The sequence below is a fragment of the Neomonachus schauinslandi genome, chromosome 3, assembly GCF_002201575.2.
Source record: "Neomonachus schauinslandi chromosome 3, ASM220157v2, whole genome shotgun sequence".
NCBI lineage: Eukaryota > Metazoa > Chordata > Mammalia > Carnivora > Phocidae > Neomonachus > Neomonachus schauinslandi.
The window spans coordinates 30,295,725-30,308,806 of record NC_058405.1 but is presented as its reverse complement, the minus strand read 5'-3'; the positions used below and the strand labels follow the sequence as shown (position 1 = coordinate 30,308,806).

Genomic DNA, 13,082 nt, shown 5'->3' with positions numbered 1-13,082 from the left:
TAATTCAGGCAGTCTTACTGTTTATAAACAGATTGTATTCTAAAAGTTTATTTAGTTCATTAAGTTTAGTTGGTTAGAACTTAGAGCTGTGTCTTCTTGGGAAAAAAAATGGTGGGATCCTCAGAATTAGGAGTACAAGTCTGAAGCATGGGGCCCTGAAATAAGAAGTCAGGAAAATAACAGAAAAAAAGGATAAAAAAATGTCTCTTTCTCAGGCAGAGCACTAGATATTTCCACAGGGACACCGTTTGTTTTTGGCATCCTGGCCCTAATGCAGTGCCTCTCCTTCCTCATGCTTTCCTTTGAGGCATTGGAGCCAGGCTGTCTTTGTCACCAGTAAGTGGTCAACCTACAACATCACCTTTCTTCCCTAAAATAAAAACATCTCCCTTTAATGCACATAATATTAGTTGTCAGGAGAAAAGCAATCCGATTAAAGTGATTCAAGTGGTAATAAAGACTGAAAACCCATAAACCTTGCTAGAAGTATTTATATTTTTTGAAAAAGGGTATGTGGTAAATTGAGATGGATCTCTCAACTGGTTATATTGCAGGTATCTCTCTTTCTTTTTTGCAAAAGGGATGCAAACAAATTTGGATAATGTAGGGAAATGTTTTTTGGCTGGCTTGTGTGTGTGTGCATGGGCATGTGCAAGTGCACACAGGTGTTTGTAGTCTACACTTTAGTTGTCTATAGGTCAAGACAGTATTGCCTAGAATCTGCCCTCCTAATGGAAGGTCCATAAGGACTGGTATTTTTGTCTGTTACTCTTCACTGATACAATGTCAAGAATGGGTCCTGGAATATAGCACATGCTCAATAAATACTTTTTTCTTCTGCTATTCCCAAATTTCAGATTCCCTGAAAATCCACTTTTTATAATTATGACTGCCAAGGCCACAGGGAAAGCTAACTGTAGCCACTACGATGTAAGGGTCAGATGCTTGAGAGTCTTATAATTCTGTAGTAAAATAACGAAATATGGCAAATGGCGTCTCTAGAGCATATTAATGTATGGAACAGTTATTTTAACTGCAACATAACAGTGTTCAGAATAATTATTCTCATTCTTTGAATGAGCAAAATATACTAAATATAATGCTCTTCAGTTTCTACAGTTCTTTATCATTCTATCATGAACTTCATTTATCATATGTAGTACGTGTTCTTTGCATAAAAATAGTGTAAGACACCAGGCTAATTTGAGGGAAAAGTGGTGAAAAAAATCACAATATATATATAAAAAAAATTCTAGATACTGATGCTGCCTTGGTAGAGCACAGATAAAAAGATGTAAAATCTTGACAAATAAGTGCTCTCAAACTGTGCAAAAGTAGTTTAGCAAACTGCTGCTTATCTTACTGATCTAATAGTAGATCCACAGAGCAAATTTTATAAATAAACTGTATTTGGTAGAATTAAGTATCAGTCTAGTCCTTTCCACTAATTTTCAAAGTGTGATGTTTGGAGCACTAGTTTTTGTTACTAATTTGACAGCTGGAAGTGCTTTCACCATCACATTTATTTCAGAAGCTGAACGATATGTAACAGTAAAACTAGGCAAATAAGTAAACAGTACCTCAGTTTGCCAGTCCTTTCTCTAAGAGATCAGTTCATGAATCGAAACAGGTTTGCTTTCTAAATCAATGGTGTGCAATTCCTCATAAAGGGACATCTCTGTGGTTGGCTGAATAATGGAATCTTACAAATATCAGGAACACTACTTGTCACATGTGAGCAAAAATGTTTGCTGTATCGAGAGGGTACAGGCGCCTGATACTTCGTTTCTTTGCCTCTAGCAGTGGTGAATATTTTCTCAAGATCTGTAAGTGGTCACAGCTACATACCTTTTGGGAGTCCAAGTATATAAATAATGCAGTTATTTCTACCTGAACTGTTAACTGCCAAATTATAAACAAATCCTTTTTGAAAAATTTACTTTTCCAAAATGTGTTTCATATATTTTTTAAAAAGAGCGTCATGTTTGTTAAGTATCGTAGACCCATGTGCTGCTAATTGATGTTTATTTTCTTCATTTGGGTTTAAAAAGTTTTGGAGCATGTAGTAAGTATTAGGAAAAACTGTCATGTTGTAGCTGCTTGAAATATCAATAAGAAATATCAATAAATATAAAATATTTAGAGCATATATAATACTTTCACATTCATCACTTAATTTAGCTTAATTTTTTATATTTATCATATGTAAGTTTAAGTCATAGGAGGCAAAAATTGTCTAACCTCAATGGAATTCTGAAGAAAAAATAATACAGGGCGGGATGGAAATTTAGTACATTCAAACAAATTAGTAAACATGTTAAATGTTACATATTCATTCACTAATGACCTGCATAATTTTTTTGTGCCAAAATCATAAATCATCAGGTTATGGGATACCACACTGTAATTAACATACCATAATGTAATACTATATTGTGCTATGCCATGCTATGTATCAGGTCACACCACACTATATACTGTAGAGATCAGGTTCCACAATACTACTTATTATCCTATAGGAATATATAGTATCACTGTCAACTGTGAAAAGGAGAAATGTAAAAACGTCTTATCGATTTCTCAGAAAAAGGAAAACTACTTGAAAAACTTCTGCAATACATTAACCACTGGTGCAAAAATAACTTGGTAAAATTTTCTTAAAATACAGGATTTCAAGTTTAATTAAATATTACTTTAAGACAAAAAAAATGAGTAGGCATCTATAGTCTTGTAAAAGACCAAAAGCGTATTTTTAAACTACCTGAAATTTTACCAGTTGTCATAGTAGTTTGAGTATTTCTAAATTTAAAATCTTAAAACTAAGTAACTAAGAAAATGCTATAAGGAAGACTCAATGCCAGACAGGACATGTAGGTTTTGACCTACGTATCTACATATGTATATCTATCCTGATACCTAAGTTAAACTAAAAAACTTCAACTTAATTATCAAAGTGTTTTTCATAAGAAACTGAAACAGAAAAATGATTTAACATTCCGTAGCAGAAAAATAAGTTTAAGACTAACCCTGTCACATGAGATACTATGTTCTTACAGATCACAATATGCTTTATGCCTTACACATATATACCACCTTGTTCTGATAATACTGACTTTACAACCCCCAAATCAGGCACTTCCTTCTATATACCTATTTTGTTTAAGACCTTATATAGGTCTGAAATTAAGTAAAAACAATATTTAACCTATAAATATAACAACCATGCATATCAATAGGATAATTAATAATATAATATTGAATAGATACAACACAAATTACCCCAAAATATCAAATTTTAAATAAAATGATAAACTTTAATCTTAAAAAATGGAATGGGATGGAAATGACTGAGGTGAACTAATAAAACTTTATTGAAACCTCCTATGTTCACTACGAATGGCCCATCCATGAATGCACGCATACCCACCCTTGAGTTTGTGAGACAGAGATGAGAGAGCAGAGGCAGGCCCAGCTACACCATAAGTTTTGTAAATGCGCTCGCGAGAAGCAAGGTTGTGAGATGGAGATTCTATAGTGGAAAACATTGGCAAAGAAGCAGCACAGATTCAATGGAAAAAAAAATTCAGCAGAGAACACAAGCAGAAACAAAGCATTTCAAATGGTATGCACAATCACCTTAGTAAAAAGTTTATATTTTGCTAAATTTTCCAACAGGTTTATATTTCTCTAAAATTAAAACGGAAAACAAAGGTCAAATTGATTTAAATTAATAAAGATAGCTCCAAATGCATTAAAAGTTAAGTAAGGCTCATTGCTCTCATAAACCAAATATGAACATTCCTTTTTAGACTAATGTTTCTTTAACTCAGTTTTCTTTTCTTTGGTGCTCATTTACTTATAAATAAAAGTTTATAAGTAAATTTTTTTCCTTTATAAATAGTGGGAGATACAGAAATATTACTTACAGTTTAGCATAGCTACTGTCACCTAGTTTTCTGTATGGACACATGACTATAGGATTTTTCCAGTATGTATGGAAACACTTATGGTTGACTACTTTTCTAAGTCCACCTTTGGTGGGAAATGTTAGTGCTACTGTTCTGTAGAGCCTATTACTGAGATACCAAATTTTGTTTATAAAAAGTTTTGTAACACAAACAAAGCAAAGCAAATTTATAAGTCACTGAAAAATGTTAGACACATTAATGATTTACCATGCAGAAAATGAAGTACTTAAATTATCTTTTTTCCAAATAATTAATAGAACTTCTAAATTGTAGTCTTTTAAAAGTAGTATCTTAAAAAAAAGCTCTATCTAAATCTGAAAAAAAAAGTCCATTTTATTTAAATTTTTAATTCATAGCAATGAAAATAAATGTAATCAGTTGAGCTAAAATAAATTCAGGTAGTAAGGAGATAACTTTCTTGTTACTGAAATAAAAAATTGGATACAACATACACTTTTCTCAATGCAGAAAAAGTAATAGTTGACTGATTTATTAGTGTGGCCAAGATTAAACATGAACTACTCATAAGCCAAGAAGTCCTTCCATGCAAGGTACTGACTATGCATTACGTGTCAGACACTGTTCTAGGAATTGAAGATAAAATGATGAACAGAAATAAAGTCCATATTCTTATGGGGTTTATCTTCAGGTAAAAGGAGAGGCAACAAACAAATATATACTAGATCAAGTGGTGATGAACTTGGGAGCCATAAGCATGCAGATGCTAAGTGACATTCCATGCCTGGAGAGGACCAATTAGGGAGTGAGGTCCAGAAGAGACAAAGCCCTGGGACATTCTTAGGAAGAAAGAACAGAGGAGGAAGCAGAAAAGAGAAATGAACAGTCAATGAGGTAGGAAATATCCAGCAGAAGGTATTTCAGGGAAAAAAAGAGGGATCAACTCTGTCATACACTGCTGACAGATCAAGTACAATGAGATCTTAGCACTGACAAACAAAAGTGACTAGAGTAATTTCTGTGAATAAGGATGACTGCAAGGACCCCTTGCAGTGGTTCAAGAGAGAAAGGTAGGAGTGCATGGAGAGATCGGGCATACACGCCCTCAAATCATCTTCATCTAAGTTAAAAAAAAAAATCTTAAATTTTTAATGTTTTTGGGCAACCTTCTTTTTGAAATCTATAAAATCTCAAAGGTACCAAGCACTGCAAAAGGAATTCTTCTGCTATTTAAATCTCATATAATACAAAGTCTGCAAGTGTCACTGAAAATATCTGTTAGGAGGGTACCAGCCTTCGAATGGAACAGTTAATTCAAGGGGAATTCAAACTGCAAATGTAGGATACAGTCTTGTGGCTTGCTTGCTAAAGTCTGTGAAGACAGGGTTTAACAGGAGGACGCAGGAGAAGGAATCAGAATACTATCTTAATTGGAAGCACCTGTAAACATAAATGTGAAAAACAAGGCAATTTGTAGGGTAAGATGTTAGAGGTTTAAGGACAAACTCCTGGAAAAGGTTTTGAAGCCAGAACAGCTTTGAAGTCTTTTCAATATGTTACAAAGCCTAGAGAGATTGAATTCCTAGGTATGATTCACAGTGAATAAGAAACATTTTTTGAAAGTCTTAAATGCCTAAAGAAATTAAGCTGTGACTACACACAACACTTGTTTTATGCATTTAATTTTTACAAAATTTGCTCATATTTGAACATAATTTGATATAGTTAACTTTTTAAAAGATGTGTATTTTTCAATTTAAAAAGAGAAACAATCCTTAAGACATACATTGATATCTATGCACAAAAGAAAGTCAATCAACTTTCAGGCAATTTGCTGGAAACGAAATAATCATGTTCTTTTTAAAATCTCACTTTATAGGAAAAACAACCAATTATTAAATTTGCCTCGGTGGAATTTTGATTGTTTTGGGTGCAATATGTAGTTCACTGAAGAGAGTATTAAAACAATATAAAAAATGGGATTTTTCTCCGGTACTTATTTGAAGTCAATGTTGTGTGTTTGGTATAAAATATCCCTTTATTAACAATACGGTTCTTTATGTGTCATTTATTCTTTGTTTTCTTTGTTTTGGATCCCAACTATTAAGTTCCCTGGGGAACTTAGTTCATTTTCTGATCACAGCAACTCTGAGTTCACTGTAAACTGTACTTAAAAAAATTACTCCTTAGGTACTGATAATCAAAAAAGCAGTATAACTTTAATTTTTAATAAGGAAAACATTCTTGTTTCAGTTTAACAAGGACAAATTGTGGTTTTGCTGTAAATATTAGAACCTTGACCTTGTCACTGGGAACATACACTGGAAGAATCAAAGAATATGTCACCATCTGGTGGCAGCACACAAAACTGCAGTTCTGGGATTTAAAAAGCGGCATATACTCCTTTTCATTGTTAAGTCAACAATTAAGCAATGATCAGAAATGTTAAACGGAATATTAGAAAGGACACTATGTTGGAAATACATTATATCTGAGAGGTCAGGTGTCTAATCACATCTCCTATGTCACTATCCCTGATACTCAGACGGGCAGTAATATTGATGGACTTTTTCCCACAGAACATGCTATAGGAGACTACAAATAACTGGCAGAAATCGTCTTCAGCATCTATTTTTGCTTTTCGTCTAGTTCTCAATCTTAAGGAGATTTGAATTGGATTTTATAGTCTCAGTAAAATTACTAGATGTAATCCTAACATAGATATTTGAAAGAATTTGAGGAAGTTTTATAAATAAACCTATGACAATGCTTAAATTTCACTGTATTCTGTCCATGCTTATACATACCTACATTGATGTGTGTGTATATATGTATTTTAAAGTATAAGAAAGAAATTAATTCTATAGATCCTTCACAAGCAATGATCATAAAATTTCATTGAGCTTATGGTAGAACAACAGGGACAGTGTTCCTGACTTTCTTCACCTGATTTAAATCCCAGTACTGTACATTTGTATTCTGCTCTGAATAGAACTTCAGATATTTTTGACAGTATAGATGCCTTCCATAGGCAGTAAATGGTTAAGTCTAACTTGATATTCTGGAAATTATTTTAAAATTATCTATTTTTAAAAATAAAAAAAACTAGTTTATTGGTTCTTGAGACAATATATAAATTAAACATTCAACCTAGTCAAAAGATGTGAGTAACTGAACAATATGCAGATAAAACAATTATTATAATTAAGTGTAATAATTATTCCCACTTCTGTCTATTAATAGTTTGGAGGATTTAAAATAAGGTGATAGTAATAATTACAAACTCTTAGCTAGTAGCCATCTGGACGGACAGCTTTAGATGCAGTATCACTGCACAATCGGTAAATCCAGAATCCTGGTAAATTTATCAGGAAAAAAGCTGAATTATGTGCATACTAAAGGAGCTTAAGAAATGGAATAGGAAATAAAATTTATTCACATAAAGGTTAGTATACTAAATGAATTATAAAATAATGAAAGCTAGAACAAAATTTCCAACTGAAAGATAAAACAGAAACACGCGTTTCATTAGAATATAACATTAACCTACATGATAAGAAAGTTGGAAGGAAGATGGATGAAAATCTGTAAGGTGGATATAACCCCCAAAACACAATGGGTCTCTAAATAACTTCTAGACATAACTGCACCTGCATAAAACATACTCATAGCATATTACTGAATATATAGTAAATTCCAAGTAACTATGGTTAAGGGATATAACATTAGGGAAAAGCGTATCATTTCAGAGTTTTTGATGGCTGAGATAGGAAAATTCTGAGCAAAATCTGATGTGTGTGTATCCTGGGCCTTAGAAAGAATAACTTCAAAAAACTCCATGAAAAGGTTAAGTATTACTCCTTCAGCGATAATGTGAGGCACAAGAGGGCTGGGGATGCTCTAAAAAAATAAAAATCTGGCTCTCCACAAACTTCTTATTAGTTGCAAAGCAAAAAATGGTAACTATCGATCAGAGAAATCAGACACTTTGTTCAGGTTCACTATAACCATGTCCTTCCTGTCTTAAGATGGATACAACTTATGTAGCACAAAGACAGCTAGAACTGAAACCAACACAAAAAGCTTTTAGAGAAGATACTAACGTTTGAAGAAAGAAGAAAAGAGCAGTCACATAAATCCAAGGTTCCATCTGTGCCATACCTTCAAGGTAGGCAGGTAAGCAAATGGACAAATTTTGTGGTATGATTACAATCCAGGATAGAAAGGACTTCTCAGTCTTGGAAACAAAGCTGGCTTTTATACACTAACATTCATAGTAATATCTGAAAATAGTGTTACTATATGAAGAATCAATCTCAAGACAAATAATAAAGTTATGCTGTAAAACGTATACTGAGGAGTAGCTAGGAAACCTCAATTGTCCCTTTCCAAATTCTTTCTTGCCACTCCTTCCACACTGAGAATAAAACTGATCTCTCTCTGGCTGTGATTTCTTCCAACCTTCCTTGGTGCATAAGAGATGTTAACTGCTTGCATCAGAAGGCAATAATGATATCCTCAGATAACATTTACTGGGCACCCCACTTTATGGATGGGGTAAACAGGGCTCAAATGTGTCAAGTAACCTAACTAAATAAAGCTAGTAAGTGGCTGGAGAGGAAATTTGAGTTTTAAGTCTTTCCATCACTTCATCTCTATAAGCTAAATAAACACAAGGCTTTAGTATATATTAGTATTCTCAAATGTAAATAAATATGCATGCAGATACTCAAGTGGACCTTTTTAGTCACATTTAGCAAATTTTGGTCTCATTTAAGAATGTGACATACAGGTGTCATAGAAAAACTCTTGTTGCAAGGTAACCGTGAGGTTTCCTATCTGGGCTTGAAAGTCCTGTCAAAATAACAAATAACATAACAAATAATAAAATAATATATGTTACATGTTACATGGTTAAAATGCCTGGGAGAATAGTAAATTGTCTTCACTATCATTTTTTCTACAAGAAAAATAAAAACAAACTATTTAGCATCCTGTACAGTAGATATAAAATGCCCATGTTAAACACAGTCATTTGGAATAGTTTCTCAGTTGGAGGATCATGCTTAAGTATAAACTCAGAATTAACATAACTCAGTATATTAGACACCGTATCGTCATATTATAGCAGTTTTAATTAGTATTGAAATATTCTTCCTCTTCTTTGAAGCTGTACACTGAGTAAATACTAGAATATCTAGCATAAAATAACAAGAAATACATGACCTTAAATTCATGGTTTACAATGAAGAAAGTGATCATCTTAGGCATTTACAGTCAATAAATATTCCTTCAATGCCTATGATGTGTAAGAACTGGTCAGGGGCTATAGGACAGAAAATGATGTTTTCAAAACGAATGAGTAGACAGTGAAAATAAGCAGTGTGATATTCTTACAGAAAGCAGGCAGAGGTAGCATACTCCACCTCAGTTCACTAGAACCTCATTGCAAAACTGCTTACCAACTCTAAAAACTACATAAATAATTTGAAATAAAAAAGTAAATTATACAACAGTAAAGAAAAAGCCTATATGCACACTTCTCTCTCTCTCATGCCTATCCACGCATAAAACAAGGGAAATTTGTAATTTTAGTTCAGTTAATTATTCTATTTCACTACAATAACAGTTGAAATAATTTGTGTATATATATAATTTTGTTAATTTCAAAAATTATCAAATTAATTTAATGTACCAGAATAAATGCCAATTCCAAATATTAGTGAAAAACTATGCCTCAGGAACAAAACAACCTAAAGAATTATTGATAATAACACTCACAGAAATTCTAGGTAAAGTTAACATGTGGGGCAGTTCATGTGTCTACGTAGAGCTTGTTTACTTAACTGGGAACTTGAGTTATGACACTTAGGAAATCTTTTTTTCCTTTCCAACTATTCTGCATTCTTAAACTATAAAGGAAAAAATAACCAACCCAAACAAAACTAATATTCTAGATGATAAAACAAATGTAGTCAGAAATTTTAAAAACACGTATTGGGGCACCTGGGTGGCACAGTCGGTTAAAGTGTCTGACTCTTGGTTTCGGCTCAGGTTATGATCCCAGGGTTGTGATCGAGCTCTGCATCAGGCTCTGCGCTCAGCATGGAGTCTGTCTGAGGTTCTCTCTCCATCAGCACCTCCCCCCACCCACCCCCACTTGCTCTCTCACAAATAAATGAATAAATCTTAAAAAAAAACCCCACACATATTAAAGGCCAGTTTTGGCAGCATTACTTATCAGTACAAAAAGGTGAATATTTATTTATTTTTAAAAAAGCTCTTTTTTTTAAAAGATTTTATTTATTTATTTGACAGAGGGAGACACAGAGAGAGAGGGAACACAAGCAGGGGGAGTGGGGGAGGGAGAAGCAGGCTTCCCGCTGAGCAGGGAGCCTGATGGGGGGCTGGATCCCAGGACCCTGGGATCATGACCTGAGTTGAAGGCAGACGCTTAACGAATGAGCCACCCAGACGTGCCCCCAAAAAAGGTGGAATATTTAAAACATGGTCTTTGTAGTCAGTAGGACTGGCCTCACATTCTGGCTCTACCATTTTACTGTAGGTGTTTCTAGGGAAAATCATTTATCCTAAGCTTTTGTTTCCTTATTTGTAAGATGGGGACATTATCTTAAATGATTAAATGAGGATGTATTAAAGTGCTTAAATACAGCGTTTAGTACATAATGGTGACTATCAGTATAAGCAAAAATTAGTAAATATCGTCTTCTATACGTGTTTTAGAATCATCAAAGTATAAGAAATGATTCTCGTTTTACTAATTAGTAATGGGAAATTCAGTACGTAGCCATCTTCTAAAGCAAGGTGAACTGCTGCTGTGATGATAGCAGTGACGTTCAGGAAAGAATACCCTACTCAGGCAGTCTTAACCATAAGCACTCTGCCATATTTAATTTTCTTAATATGATGTGATTAAGGCCATTCTAATTTATTTCCAAAACATTAAAACTATTTTTAGATTCCGTACTATTTTTAGTCACGCTAAAAATTAAGAATTCTGGTTTGTGGAATTTGGAAGTCAAACTTCAATGATATTCTGATGAGACTAAGAGGTTTAGAAGAAAGATTTAAGTTAATTCCCATTGTTGGAGTACACGCAAGCAATGATTCAGAAAACTGGTAACTGAGATATGTCTAGGCCATGATTTCAAATTTGCTCCAAGATGGTGAAGGAAGAAGTGGTACTGATAACACCCAGACACAAGATGCATAAAATTATTTTGATACAATGTCAGTTGGAAACCTATTATCCTTTGGGAGAGACAAATCTGATTTTATTATGGTCTTTATATTTTGAAATATTTTATTAAATAATTTGGTAAAGCAAAAACAATAATTACACTTTTTTTTTAGAAGACTTGCAATGACCCTTTGGGTAGAACAAAAATATCCTTACTTCTTCTCTTGTCTGCTGTGGCTATGACATTATCAGGGTAATTTCTTGTTTAAAATTTTATATCTAATATGGATTTTCTACCTAAACTGATCATGATATTTTTCATTTTTGTTTTTTCCCTTGTCTTTACCTTTCAACCTTCTTGTAATCTGGGCGGCACATATAAACGTAAAAAAAATGTTGCTCCATAAATGCTCCAAATGTTGCTAAGTTGTCACTCCTCTTTCCTTCTTCTGTAATGCTTACCAAGGAAGGAAAGAACTATTTCACGTACATGACACTTATATTTCCTTGAAATTCTTCTTTTAAGAGACAATCAAGTGAATATTATACATATATAAAGAAAATGACTGGCTAGAAATTGATATTACTTATATTTCTAAACTACTTAATTTCATTAAACTTGCCTAATGTATAGTGCCATCCTAGAAAAGCTTATACTCCTATATACTCTAACGTAGATAATATCATAACAAGTAACATCATTTGCATGAGCTGGGACTTTCATAAACTACCTCATTCAGTGAGTGTGTCAATATATTGTATGGCTGATATATGAACTGAAGGCCAAGAAGAACATATTGTTGTCATACTGCAAGAAGCTTTGAGAGGTTTATGTGGAAGCCTCAGGAGGTTATTAAGAAAAAAGAACACTCTGTTAAGTGTAATTTGTTTGGGTCTATTTTCCAGATCAATGTGAGTTACTATCCTGGATGAAAGGCAAGAGCAATCCTAGAAGGCAGAGCGAAAATCAAATGATAACATATTAGAAACAAGAACAACAACAAAAATAAAAAGCAAGAGAAGAAACAACAATTTGAGAAAATCTGGAAACCTAAAGTTGCTATACATTTCATAGATACCAAATTCACTTAAAAGAAACAAACTTGCCCAGTACCACCTCTCCTCCACCCACGTGTACAGTGAAATAGGTTTATTCTCTTGGGGCATCTCTCAGTAATAAAGATCCAGTGTAAAACAATGAAAGTTATCTCTATAACTGAGGCTTAGTATAGTCATGCATATTGTAAAAGAAAAACTTAAATAAAATAGGTTTTTCTTAACACGCTTTATTGTATGTACTTGCTTATGCTGGAATTAGAATAGAGAGCATAACAGTCATACTTCAATAACTATACTTAATAAAAAAGGTGTGATTAAAAAACATATGTCTTAGCTGCAGAATGTCTTAGCTCAAAATAGCTTAAATTAAGCTTCAAAAATGTGGGAAGGGATAACATCCTCATTAAATAAAACCAGTCAAGTGAGTTGATAAATAATTAGTAACTGATAAACAACTCAGAACAAAGCTTCAGAAATGGCTTGATGAGGCAGGTAAGGCTGACAAACTTACTCTGAAGCTGAGGCTGCTGGAAGGAAAGGGGCTGTCCGAACACAAATGGGCTGTGGACTAGGGAAGAGGGAGGTTTTGCAGCTTGATCAAAGATGGAAGGAGCTGGGAGATTGGGCCGTGACTGAATGGAATTCAATATGGCACTCAGTTGGTCACCTGCAGTGGGCAAAACAGTCAAAACTACAACTTGTTATTAATTAACATCCAAAATGGCAAAGAATATGGTGTTTATGACATTCAGATAAAGTTAAACACTAAATAAAACTATGCCAATTCAGAAATGAGTGGAAGCTGGTGTTTGTTATCCTCAAGTTAGGGACCAAATGTTGCATGTTGTTTTAATAATCGTATGTAACAGCCCACCTACAAAAACAAATTCATGTAA

At 33.6% G+C, this 13,082-nt stretch overlaps 1 protein-coding gene across 1 annotated transcript in view; it reads right to left on the bottom strand.

The window, feature by feature from the left end:
- Window positions 1-13,082, bottom strand: part of MYCBP2 (MYC binding protein 2) — a 272,226-nt gene that overhangs the window by 55,750 nt on the left and 203,394 nt on the right. The gene's annotated exons all lie outside the window — the stretch shown is intronic.